Below are 14,302 nucleotides of genomic sequence, written 5' to 3' on the forward strand. Positions count from 1 at the left end.
TAGTTGGAGGTAGCCTATTGGCTTGGATAGGGAATTGGTTAGGAGGCAGGAGACAGAGAGTGGGGATAATGGGTATGGACTCAAATTGGCAGGATTGACCAGTGGGGTCCCCCTGGGATCTGTACTGGGGCCTGAGCTTTTCACTATATTTATAAATGACCAAGATGAAGGAATCGAGAGCCAAAACCAATAGTAAGAACTTTTATAGTGATATGAGGAAAAAGAGGGTGGTCAGGAGCAGTGTTGGCCCCTTAAAAACTGGAAGTGGGGATATTGTCATTGACAATGGGGAAATGGCGGACATGTTGAACAATTACTTTGCGTCAGTATTTACAGTAGAAAAAGAGGACAGCATGCCGGAAATCCCAAGAAAACTAATATTGAATCGGGGACAGGGACTCGATAAAATTAACATAAGTAAAGCAACAGTAATGAAGAAAATAATAGCACTAAAGAGTGACAAATCCCCAGGACCAGATGGTTTCCATCCCAGGGTTTTTAAAGGAAGTAGGTGAGCACATTGCAGATGCCCTAACTATAATCTTTCAAAGTTTTCTAGATTCAGGAACTGTTCCTCTAGATTGGAAAATTGCACATGTCACTCCGCTTTTTCAGAAAGGAGAGAGAGGGAAACCGGGGAATTATAGACCAGTTAGCCTAACATCTGTTGTGGGGAAAATGCTGGAGTCCATAATTAAGGATAGGGTGACTGAACACCTCGAGAATTTTCAGTTAATCAGAGAGAGCCAGCATGGATGTGTGAAAGGTAGGTCGTGCCTGACAAACCTGATTGAATTTTTTGAAGAGGTGACTAAAGAAATGGACAGGGGAATGTCAATGGATGTTATTTATATGGACTTCCAGAAGGCTTTTGATAAGGTCCCACATAAGAGACTGTTAGCTAAGATAGAAGCCCATGGAATCGAGGGAAAAGTACGGACTTGGTTAGGAAGTTGGCTGAGCGAAAGGCGACAGAGAGTAGGGATAATGGGCAGGTACTCCCATTGGCAGGATGTGACTAGTGGAGTCCCGCAGGGATCTGTCTTGGGGCCTCAATTATTCACAATATTTATTAACGACTTAGATGAAGGCATAGAAAGTCTCGTGTCTGTTTGCCGATGACACAAAGATTGGTGGCATTGTAAGCAGTGTAGATGAAAACATAAAATTACAAAGCGATATTGATAGATTAGGTGAATGGGCAAAACTGTGGCAAATGGAATTCAATGTAGACAAATGTGAGGTCATCCACTTTGGATCAAAAAAGGATAGAACAGGGTACTTTCGAAATGGTAAAAGTTAAAAACAGTGGATGTCCAAAGGGACTTAGGGGTTCAGGAACATAGATCATTGAAGTGTCATGAACAGGTGCAGAAAATAATCAATAAGGCTAATGGAATGCTGGCCTTTATATCTAGAGGACTGGAGTACAAGGGGGCAGAAGTTATGCTGCAGCTATACAAAACCCTGGTTAGACCGCACCTGGAGTACTGTGAGCAGTTCTGGGCACCGCACCTTCGGAAGGACATATTGGCCTTGGAGGGAGTGCAGCGTAGGTTTACTAGAATGATACCCGGACTTCAAGGGTTAAGTTACGAGGAGAGATTACACAAATTGGGGTTGTATTCTCTGGAGTTTCGAAGGTTAAGGGGTGATCTGATCGAAGTTTATAAGATATTAAGGGGAACGGATAGGGTGGATAGAGAGAAACTATTTCCACTGGTTGGGGATTCTAGGAGTCGGGGGCACAGTCTAAAAATTAGAGCCAGGCCTTTCAGGAGTGAGATTAGAAAACATTTCTACACACAAAGGGTTGTAGAAGTTTGGAACTCTCTTCCGCAAACGGCAATTGATACGAGCTCAATTGCTAAATTTAAATGTGAGATTGATAGCTTTTTGGCAACCAAAGGTATTATGGGATATGGGCCAAAGGCAGGTATATGGAGTTAGATCACAGATCAGCCATGATCTTATCAAATGGCGGAGCAGGCATGAGGGGCTGAATGGCCTACTCCTGTTCCTATATTCCTGTGTTCCTTATATCCAAGTTTGCTGATGACACTAAGTTAGGTGACACAGTAAGTTGTGTAGATGGGAGCAGAAAGTTGCAAAGGGACATTGAGAGATTCACTGAGTGGGCAAAACTGGGGCATTTGATAAAGTACCACATAATAGACTTGTTAACAAAATTAAAGCTCATGGGATTAAAGGGACAGTGGCAGCATGGATATAAAATTGTCTAAGGGACAGAAAGCAGAGAGTAGTGGTGAACGGTTGTTTTTCAGACTGGAGGGAAGTATATAGTGGTGTTCCCCAGGGGTCAGTATTAGGGCCACTGCTCTTTCTGATATATATTAATGTCCTGGACTTGGGTATAGAGGGTATAATTTCAAAGTTTGCAGATGACACAAAACTCGGAAATGTAGTAAACAATGTGGAGGATAGTAACAGACTTCAGGAGGACATGGACAGACTGGTGAAATGGGCAGACACACGGCAGATAAAATTTAACACAGAGAAGTGTGAAATGATGCATTTTGGTAGGAAGAATGAGGAGAGGCAAAATAAACTAAATAGTACAATTTTAAAGGGGGTGCAGGAACAGAGAGACCTGGGGGTGTAGGTACAGAAATCTTTGAAGGTGGCAGGACAAGTTGGGAAGACTTTAAAAAAGCAAATGGAATCCTGGGCTTTGTTGCTAGAGGTATAGAGTACAAAAGCAAGGAAGTTATGCTGAACCTTTATAAAACACGGGATGGCAGGACTGACGTATGAGGAGAGATTGGGTCGACTAGGCCTATATTGACTTGAGTTTAGAAGAATGAGAGGTGATCTCATCAAAACATATAAAATTCTAACAGGACTAGACAGACTAAATGCAGGGAGGATGTTCCCGATGGCTGGGGAGTCCAGAACCAGGGGTCACAGTCTCAGGATACGGGGAATGCCATTTAGAACCGAGATGAGGAGAAATTTCTTCACTCAGAGGGTGGTGAACCTGTGGAATTCTCTACCACAGAAGGCAGTGGAGGCCAAGTCATTAGATGTATTCAAGAAGGAGATAGATATATCTCTTAATGCTAAAGGAATCAAGGGATATGGGGAAAAAGCGGGAACAGGGTACTGAGTTAGACGATCAGCCATGATCTTATTGAATGGCAGAGCAGGCCCGAAGGGCCGAATGGCCTACTCTTGCTCCTATTCTCTATGTTTCTATGAAACACGGGTTAGGCCTGAGCTGGAGTATTGTGTCCAGTTCTGGGCACCGCACTTCAGGAAGGATTTGAAGGCCTTAGAGAGGGTGCAGAAGAGATTTACGAGAATGATTCCAGGGATGAGGGACTTCAGTTATGTGGAGAGACTGGAGAAGCTGGGATTGTTCTCCTTGGAACAGAGAAGGTTAAGGGGAGATTTAATCGAGGTGTTCAAAATCATGAATGGTTTTGATAGAGTAAATAAGGAGAAACTGTTTCCAGTGGCAGAAGGGTTGGTAACCAGAGGACACAGATTTAAGGTGATCGGCAAAAGAGCCAGAGGGGGAGATGAGGAAACATTTTTTTTATGCAGCGAGTTGTTCTGATCTGGAACACGCTGCCTGAAAGGGCGGTGAAAGCAGATTCAATAATAACTTTCAAAAGGGAATTGGATAAATACTTGAAGGGAAAAATGTGCAGGGCTCTGGGGAAAGAGCAGGGAGTGGGACTAATTGGATAGCTCTTTCAAAGAGCCGGCACAGACACGATGGGCTGTAACATACTGTAGAAACGTCGAAACATAGAAAATAGAAGCAGGAATAGGCCATTCGGCCCTTCGATCCTGCTCCGCCATTCATTATGATCCTGGCTGATCCTCTATCTCAATACCATATTCCCACTCTCTCCCCATACCCCTTGATGCCTTTTGTGTCTAGAAATCTATCTAGCTCCTTCTTAAATATATTCAGTGACTTGGCCTCCACAGCCTTCTGTGGTAGAGAATTCCACAGGTTCACCACCCTCTGAGTGAAGAAATTTCTCCTCATCTCAGTCCGAAATGTCCTACCCCGTATCCTGAGACTGTGACCCCTCGTTCTGGACCCCCCAGCCAGGGGAAACATCCTCCCTGCATCCAGTCTGTCTAGCCCTGTCAGAATTTTATATGTTTCAATGAGATCCCCTCTCATTCTTCTAAACTCGAGTGAATACAGGCCGAGTCGACCCAATCTCTCCTCATACGTCAGTCCTGCCATCCCAGGAATCAGTCTGGTGAACCTTCGTTGCACTCCCTCTATGGCAAGGACATCCTTCCTCAGATAAGGAGACCAAAACTGCACACAATACTCCAGGTGTGGTCTCACCAAGGCCCTGTATAACTGCAGTAAGACATCCCTGCTCCTGTACTCAAATCCTCTTGCAATGAAGGCCAACATACCATTCGCCTTCCTAACTGCTTGCTGCACCTGCATGTTTGCTTTCAGTGACTGGTGTACAAGGACACCCAGGTCCCTTTGCACATCAACATTCCCCAATCTATCACCATTTAAATAATACTCTGCCTTTCTGTGTTTCCTTCCAAAGTGGATAACTTCACATTTATCCACATTATACTGCATCTGCCATGTATTTGCCCACTCACTCAACTTGTCTAAATCGCCTTGAAGCCTCTTTGCATCCTCCCCACAACTCACAATCCCACCTAGTTTTGTGTCGTCAGCAAACTTGGAAATATTACGTTTGGTTCCCTCATCCAAATCATTGATATATATTGTGAATAGCTGGGGCCCAAGCACTGATCCCTGCGGTACCCCACTAGTCACCGCCTGCCACCCCGAGAGAGACCCGTTTATTCCTACTCTCTGTTCCCTGTCTGTTAACCAATTTTCAATCCATGCCAGTATATTCCCCCCAATCCCATGTGCTTTAATTTTGCACACTAACCTCTTGTGTGGGAATTTATCGAAGGCCTTCTGAAAATCCAAGTACACCACATCCACTGGTTCTCCCCTATCTATTCTACCAGTTACATCCTCAAAAAACTCCAATCGGTTTGTCAAACATGATTTCCCTTTCATAAATCCATGTTGACTTTGTCCAATCCCGCTGATATTTTCTAAGTGTCCTGTTATCACATTGTTTATAATAGACTCTAGCATTTTCCCCACTACTGATGTTAGGCTAACCGGTCAGTAGTTCCCTGTTTTCTCTCTCCCTCCTTTTTTAAATAATGGGGTTACATTTGCCACCCTCCAATCTACAGGAACTGTTCCAGAGTCTATCGAATTTTGGAAGATGATCACCAATGCATCCACTATTTCCATGGCTACCTCTTTTAGTACTCTGGGATTCAACAAGAGGGGATGCAATTCTAGATTTCGTCCTGGGAAATGAAGATGGGCAAGTGGGTGAAGTGACAGTGGGTGACCATATTGGGGATAGTGACCACAATTCAGTTAGTTTTAGCATTATTATGGAAAAGGACAGAGTTAAATCAGGAGTAAACGTTTTAAATTGGGGGAAGGCAAATTTTACAGAACTAAGAGGTGATCTGGCAGTTGGACTGGGCACAACTACTTGAGGAGAAATCAGTGGCAAGCCAGTGGGAGGCACTAAAAAGTGAAATTCTATGGGTACAATGCAGACACATCCCCTCAAAGAAAAAGGGTGTCACTGCCAAATTTAGAGCCCCCTGATTGTCTAGAAGTATACGGGGCAAGATAAAGCAGAAAAAGAAAGCTTATGACTGTCACAGAAAACTAAATACTGCAGAAAGCCTAGAGGAGTATAGAAAGTACAGGAATGACGTAAAAAAGGAAATAAGGAAAGCAAAGAGAGGGCATGAAAAAATATTAGCTAGTAAGATTAAAGAAAACCGAAAGATGTTTTATCAGTACATTAAGAGCAAGAGGATAGCTGAGGAAAAGGTGGGACCTATCAGGGATGATAAGGGTAACTTGTGTGTAGAAGCAGAGGATGTGGGTGGGGTTTTAAATGAATATTTTGTCTCCGTATTCACAAAGGAAAGGGATGATCTGGACGTAGTAGTTAAAGAGGAGAGGTGTGAAATATTGGATAAGGTAAACATAACGAGAGAGGAAGTACGAGAGGGCCTGAAATCCTTGAAAGTTGATAAGTCACCAGGGTCGGATGGATTGTTTCCTGGGCTATTGAAGGAAGCCCGGGAGGAAATAGCGGGTGCTCTGAGGATCATTTTCTAATCCTCACTAGATACAGGGGAGGTACCAGAGGACTGGAAGACTGCAAACGTAGTACCATTGTTTAAAAAGGGTACGAGGGAAAGGCCGAACAATTATAGGCCGGTCAGTCTTACCTCGGTGGTGGGCAAACTATTAGAATCAATACTGAGAGATAGGATAAAGTGTCACTTGGAAAGGCATGGTTTAATCAGGGATAGTCAGCATGGATTTGTTCAGGGAAGGTCATGCCTTACAAATCTGATTGAATTCTTTGAGGAAGTGACAAGGAGGATTGATGAGGGTAGTGTAGTAGATGTTGTCTACATGGATTTTAGTAAGGCATTTGACAAGGTCCCACATGGCAGACTGGTCAGAAAGGTAAAAGCCCATGGGATACAGGGAAATGTGGCGAATTGGATCCAAAATTGGTTCAGTAACAGGAAACAAAGGGTAAAAGTCGATGGATGTCTTTGTGAATGGAAATCCGTTTCCAGTGGTGTGCCACAGGGCTCAGTGTTTGGTCCCTTGCTGTTTGTGGTATATATTAATGATTTGGACTTGAATGTCGGGGGCATGATTGGCAAATTTGCAGATGACACAAAAATTGACCGAGTAGTTGATAGTGAAGAGGATAGCTGCAGACTCCAAGAAGATATCAATGGGTTGGTGGAGTGGGCGGAAAAGTGGCAAATGGAGTTCAACCCGGAGAAGTGTGAGGTAATGCACTTCGGGAGGGCAAACAGTAAAAGGGAATACGCAGTAAATGGGAATATATTGAGAGGGGTAGAGGAAGTGAGAGACCTTGGAGTGCATGTGCACAAGTCCCTGAAGGTGACAGTACAGGTAGATAAGGTTGTGAAGAAGGCATACGGAATGCTCTCCATTATTAGCCGAGGCATAGAATACAAAAGCAGGAATGTAATGATGGAACTGTATAAAACGCTGGTAAGGCAACAGCTGGAGTATTGTGCGCAGTTCTGGTCACCACATTACAGGAAGGACGTAATTGCTCTGGAGAGAGTGCAGAGAAGATTTACAAGAATGTTGCCAGGGCTTGAAAATTGCAGCTACGAGGAGCGATTGGATAGGCTGGGATTGTTTTCCTTGGAGCAGAGGAGGCTGAGGGGAGACTTGATTGAGGTGTACAAAATTATGAGGGGCCCAGATAGAGTAGACAGGAAGTACCTGTTTCCCCTAGCGGAGAGTTTAAGAACTAGAGGACATAGATTTAAGCTGATTGGCGGAAGGATTAGAGGGGACATGAGGAAAAACTTTTTTACCCAGAGGATGATGGGTGTATGGAATTCGCTGCCCGAATTGGTGGTAGAGGCAGGGACCCTCAACTCTTTTTAAAAAGTACCTGGACCTGCACCTAAAGTGCTGTAAGCTGCAGGGCTACAGACCGAGTGCTGGAAGGTGGGATTAGAATGGGCACCTGGTTGTTCTTCAAGCCGGCGCGGACACGATGGGCCGAATGGCCCCCTCCTGTGCTGTATCTTTTCTATGGTTCTATGGTTCTATGGTTCTATGCAGATTATCAGGGCCTGGGGATTTATCGGCTTTCTGTCCCATTAATTTCTCCAGCACTATTTTTTTACTAATACTAATTTCCTTTAATTCCTCCCTCTCACTTGACCCTTGGTTCCCTAGCATTTCTGGGAAGTTATTTGTGTCCTCTTCCGTGGAGACAGAACCAAAGTATTTGTTTAATTGCTCTGCCATTTCCCTGTTCCCCATTATAAATTCTCCCGTTTCTGACTGTAAGGGACCTACATTTGTCTTCACTAATCTTTTTCTTTTTACACACTTGTAGAAGCTTTTACAGTCCACTTTTATGTTCCTTGCAAGTTTACTCTCATCCTCTATTTTTCCCTCTTAATCAATCTCTTGGTCCTTTTTTGCTGAATTCTAAACTGCTCCCAATCCTCAGGCTTGCTACTTTTTCTGGGAACTTTATATGACTCCTCTTTGTATCTAATACTATCCTTAGTTTCTTTTGTTAGCCATGGTTGGGCCGCTTTTCCTTTTGTGTTTTTGCGCCAGAAAGGAATGTATAATTGTTGCAATTCACGCATTTGTTCCTTAAATGTTAGCCATTGCCTATCCACCGTCATGCCTTTTAATGAAGCTTCCCAATCTATCATAGCCAACTCACTCCTCATACCTTCGTAGTTTCCTTTGTTTAGATTTAGGACCTTAGTTTCAGATTGAACTACTTCACTTTCCATCTTAATGAAGAATTCTATCATGTTATGGTCACTCTTCCCTAAAGGACCCCGCACAACAAGATTATTAATTAACCCCTTCTCATTGCACAATACCCAATCTAGGATCGCCTGTTTCCTGGTTGACTCTTCAACGAACTGGTCCAAACAACCATCTTGTACACACTCCAGGAATTCGTCCTCCACAGTATTATTGTTGATTTGGTTTGGCCAGTCTATATGTAGATTAAAGTCACCCATGATTACTGTAGTACCCTTGTCACATGCATCTCTAATTTCCTGTTTGATCCCATCCCCTACATTACCACTACTGTTTGGAGGCCTATAGACAACTCCCACCAGTGTTTTCTGCCCCTTGGTTTTTCTTAACTCCACCCAGACTGATTCTACATCTTGATTTTCTGAGCCAATATCCTTTTTTTTTATTCGTTCACGGGATGTGGGCGTCGCTGGTGAGGCCGGCATTTATTGCCCATCCCTAATTGCCCTCGAGAAGGTGGTGGTGAGCCGCCTTCTTGAACCGCTGCAGTCCGTGTGGTGAAGGTTCTCCCACAGTGCTGTTAGGAAGGGAGTTCCAGGATTTTGACCCAGCGATGATGAAGGAACGGCGATATATTTCCAAGTCGGGATGGTGTGTGACTTGGAGGGGAACGTGCAGGTGGTGTTGTTCCCATGTGCCTGCTGCTCTTGTCCTTCTAGGTGGTAGAGGTCGCAGGTTTGGGAGGTGCTGTCGAAGAAGCCTTGGCGAGTTACTGCAGTGCATCCTGTGGATGGTGCACACTGCAGCCACAGTGCGCCGGTGGTGAAGGGAGTGAATGTTTAGGGTGGTGGATGGGGTGCCAATCAAGCGGGCTGCTTTGTCCTGGATGGTGTCGAACTTGAGTGTTGTTGGAGCTGCACTCATCCAGGCAAGTGGAGAGTATTTCTCACTGTTGCTCTGATTTCATCCTTTACTAACAACGCCACCCCACCTCCTTTTCCTTTTGCCTGTCCTTCCTAAATATCGAATACCCTTGGATATTCAGCTCCCAGCCTTGGTCACCCTGAGGCCGTGTCTCCGTAATCGCAATTATATCGTATCCGTTTACATCTATTTGTGCTGTTAATTTGTCTACCTTATTACGAATGCTTTGTGTGTTCAGATACGGTGATACTGTGATTCAATTCAATGTGGGAAAGTGTGAGGTCATCTACTTTGGACCTAAGAAAGACAAATCAGAGTATTTTCTAAATAGCGAGAGATTAGGGACTGTGGAGGAGCAGAGAGATTTCAGGAGTCCAAGTACAGAAATCACTAAAAGCCAGTGGACAGGTACAAAAAATAATTCAAAAGGCTGATGGAATGTTGGCCTTTATCTCGAGGGGCTGGGATACAAAGGGGAGGAAGGTGATGATCCAGTTGTTCAGAGCTTTGGGTCAGAGTCTGGAGACTGGGTTCAGTTCTGGGCCCCGCCCCTCAGGAAGGAGATATTGGTCTTGGAGGGGGAGCAGATTCACCACAATGATACCGGGGCTAAAAGGGTTAAATTACGAGGACAGGTTGCAGAGACTGGGCCTGTATTCCCTCGAGTTTAGAAGATTAAGGGGTGATCTAATTGAGGTGTTTAAGGTGATTAAAGGATTTGATAGGGTCGATAGAGAGAAACTATTTCCTCTGGTGGGGGGAGTCCAGAACAAGGGGGCAGAACCTTAAAATTAGAGCCAGGCCGTTCGGGGTGATGTCAGGAAGCACTTCTTCACACAAAGGGGAGTGGAAATCTGGAACTCTCTCCCCCCAAAAAGCTGTTGAGGCTGGGGGTCAATTGGAGCTTTCAAAACTGTGATTGACAGATTTTTGTTGGGTGAGGGGATCGAGGGATCGGGAGCAAAGTCGTGTAAATGGGATTAAAATACAGATCAGTCATGATCTAATTGAATGGCGGTACAGGCTCGAGGGGCTGAATGGCCTCCTCCTGTTCCCACGTTCCAATGCACTCAGACTGGCGAAAGGTGGGAAGTGGTGTTCCCCAGGGATCGGTGCTGGGACCACTGTTGGTCACAATTTACATCAACGATTTCGACTCTGGAATCGGAAGCACAATTTCAAAATTTGCCGACACCAAATTGGGGGGTGTAGTTAATACTGAGGAGACTGTGACAAAATACAGGAAGACATTAATAAACTTGCAGAATGAGCGTGTAATTGGCAAATGAATTTCAATATAGAGAAGTGTGAGGTGGTACAATTTGGTAGGAGGAATAAGGAGTCAAAATCCTGGAACTCCCTTCCTAACAGCACTGTGGGAGAACCGTCACCACACGGACTGCAGCGGTTCAAGAAGGCGGCTCACCACCACCTTCTCAAGGGCAATTAGGGATGGGTAATAAATGCCGGCCTCGCCAGCGACGCCCACATCCCATGAACGAATAGAAAGAAAACATACTGCTTGAATAATAAGAGTCTAAACGGGATAGAGGAGCAGAGGGATCTGGGGGTACAGATACACAAATCACTAACAGTAGTGACGCAGGTTAATAAGGCCATAAAAAAAGCAAATCAAGCACTGGGGCTAATTTCTGGAGGGATAGAATTGAAAAGCAGAGAAGTTATGTTAAACTTGTATAGAACCTTGGCTAGACCACACTTGGAGTATTGTGAACAGTTCTGGTCTCCATATTATAGAAAGGATATAGAGGCATTGGAGAAGGTGCAAAAAAGATTCACAAGGATGATACCAGAACTGAGAGGATATAATTATCAGGAAAGGCTGAACAGGCTGGGGGTCTTTTCTGCAGAAAAGAGAAGGCTGAGGGGTGACCTGATCGAGGTCTTTAAAATAATGAAAGGGTTTGATAGGGTAGACATGGAGAAGATGTTTCCACTTGTGGGGGAGACCAGAACTAGGGACCATAAATATAAGATAGTAACTAATAAATCCAATCGGGAATTCAGGAGAAACTTCTTTACCCAGAGAGTGGTGAGAATGTGGAACTCACTCCCACAAGGAGTAGTTGAGGTGAATAGTGTCGATATATTTATGGGGAAGCTCGATAAACACATGAGGGAGAAAGGAATAGAAGGATATAGAATCATAGAATCATAGAAGTTACAACATGGAAACAGGCCCTTCGGCCCAACATGTCCATGTCGCCCAGTTTATACCACTAAGCTAGTCCCAATTGCCTGCACTTGGCCCATATCCCTCTATACCCATCTTACCCATGTAACTGTCCAAATGCTTTTTAAAAGACAAAATTGTACCCGCCTCTACTACTGCCTCTGGCAGCTCGTTCCAGACACTCACCAGCCTTTGAGTGAAAAAATTGCCCCTCTGGACCCTTTTGTATCTCTCCCCTCTCACCTTAAATCTATGTCCCCTCGTTATAGACTCCCCTACCTTTGGGAAAAGATTTTGACTATCGACCTTATCTATGCCCCTCATTATTTTATAGACTTCTATAAGATCACCCCTTAACCTCCTACTCTCCAGGGAAAAAAGTCCCAGTCTGTCTAACCTCTCCCTATAAGTCAAACCATCAAGTCCCGGTAGCATCCTAGTAAATCTTTTCTGCACTCTTTCTAGTTTAATAATATCCTTTCTATAATAGGGTGACCAGAACTGTACACAGTATTCCAAGTGTGGTCTTACTAATGTCTTGTACAACTTCAACAAGACATCCCAACTCCTGTATTCAATGTTCTGACCAATGAAACCAAGCATGCTGAATGCCTTCTTCACCACCCTATCCACCTGTGACTCCACTTTCAAGGAGCTATGAACCTGTACTCCGAGATCTCTTTGTTCTATAACTCTCCCCAACGCCCTACCATTAACGGAGTAGGTCCTGGCCTGATTCGATCTACCAAAATGCATCACCTCACATTTATCTAAATTAAACTCCATCTGCCATTCATCGGCCCACTGGCCAAATTTATCAAGATCCCGTTGCAATCCTAGATAACCTTCTTCACTGTCCACAATGCCACCAATCTTGGTGTCATCTGCAAATTTACTAACCATGCCTCCTAAATTCTCATCCAAATCATTAATATAAATAACAAATAACAGCGGACCCAGCACCGATCCCTGAGGCACACCGCTGGACACAGGCCTCCAGTTTGAAAAACAACCCTCTACAACCACCCTCTGTCTTCTGTCGTCAAGCCAATTTTGTATCCAATTGGCTACCTCACCTTGGATCCCGTGAGATTTAACCTTATGTAACAACCTACCATGCGGTACCTTGTCAAAGGCTTTGCTGAAGTCCATGTAGACCACGTCTACTGCACAGCCCTCATCTATCTTCTTGGTTACCCCTTCAAAAAACTCAATCAAATTCGTGAGACATGATTTTCCCCTCACAAAACCATGCTGACTGTTCCTAATCAGTCCCTGCCTCTCCAAATGCCTGTAGATCCTGTCTCTCAGAATACCCTCTAACAACTTACCCACTACAGATGTCAGGCTCACCGGTCTGTAGTTCCCAGGCTTTTCCCTGCCGCCCTTCTTAAACAAAGGCACAACATTTGCTACCCTCCAATCTTCAGGCACCTCACCTGTAGCTGTCGATGATTCAAATATCTCTGCTAGGGGACCCGCAATTTCCTCCCTAACCTCCCATAACGTCCTGGGATACATTTCATCAGGTCCCGGAGATTTATCTACCTTGATGCGCGTTAAGACTTCCAGCACCTCCCTCTCTGTAATATGTACACTCCTCAAGACATCACTATTTATTTCCCCAAGTTCCCTAACATCCATGCCTTTCTCAACCGTAAATACCGATGTGAAATATTCATTCAGGATCTCACCCATTTCTTGTGGTTCCGCACATAGATGACCTTGTTGATCCTTAAGAGGCCCTACTCTCTCCCTAGTTACTCTTTTGCCCTATGGTGAGATGAAAAGGGCAGGGAGGAGGCTCATGTAGAGCATAAACACCAGCATGGACCTGATGGGCCGAATGGCCTGTTTCTGTGCTGTGCACTCTATGTAGTTCTGTCCCTGTCTCCCTGTCTCTCTCCCTGCCTCTGCCTCTCTCTCTCCCCCAGTCTCTCTCGCTCTCTTTTATCTCAATGTCTAATTACCTCTCTGCAAAAACGCATCTCTGTTCTGCTGGATTAATGATTGAGGGGAGTGAGAGTGGGGCTAACGCCCCTCACCCTGGGGATATTGGGGAGTGAGAGTGGGGCTAACGCCCCTCACCCTGGGGATATTGGGGAGTGAGAGTGGGGCTGACGCCCCTCACCCTGGGGATATTGGGGAGTGAGAGTTTGGTTAATTCCCCTCACCCTGGGGGTATTGGGGAGTGAGAGTTTGGTTAATTCCCCTCACCCTGGGGGTATTGGGGAGTGAGAGTTTGGTTAATTTCCCTCACCCTGGGGGTATTGGGGAGTGAGAGTTTGGTTAATTCCCCTCACCCTGGGGGTATTGGGGGGTGAGAGTTTGGTTAATTCCCCTCACCCTGGAGGTTTTGGGGGTTAGAGTTTGGTTAATTCCCCTCACCCTGGGGGTTTTGGGGGTGAGAGTGGGGCTAACGCCCCTCACCCTGGGGGTTTTGGGGGTGAGAGTGGGGCTAACGCCCCTCACCCTGGGGGTTTTGGGGGTGAGAGTTTGGTTAATTCCCCTCACCCTGGGGGTTTTGGGGGTGAGAGTTTGGTTAATTCCCCTCACCCTGGGGGTTTTGGGGGTGAGAGTTTGGTTAATTCCCCTCACCCTGGGGGTTTTGGGGGTGAGAGTTTGGTTAATTCCCCTCACCCTGGGGGTTTTGGGGGCGGAGACGGGCGATGTTACGATGGTTGGAGTCAGCGGTCTTGGTGATGGAGAGAATCTGGGGTCAGAAGCTCATCTCAGGGTCAAGTAGGAGGCCGGGGATGGAAACATACATATGGGTGATGATTTATTACCCTCCCCCCTGCCCGTGG

At 45.2% G+C, this 14,302-nt stretch overlaps 1 protein-coding gene across 2 annotated transcripts in view; it reads left to right on the forward strand.

Annotated features, from left to right (window-relative positions):
- Positions 1-14,302, forward strand: part of LOC137312342 (tripartite motif-containing protein 2-like) — a 116,756-nt gene that overhangs the window by 12,961 nt on the left and 89,493 nt on the right. The window lies entirely within an intron of this gene.

Source organism: Heptranchias perlo, unplaced genomic scaffold, assembly GCF_035084215.1.
Source record: "Heptranchias perlo isolate sHepPer1 unplaced genomic scaffold, sHepPer1.hap1 HAP1_SCAFFOLD_422, whole genome shotgun sequence".
NCBI classification, from domain to species: Eukaryota; Metazoa; Chordata; class Chondrichthyes; order Hexanchiformes; family Hexanchidae; genus Heptranchias; species Heptranchias perlo.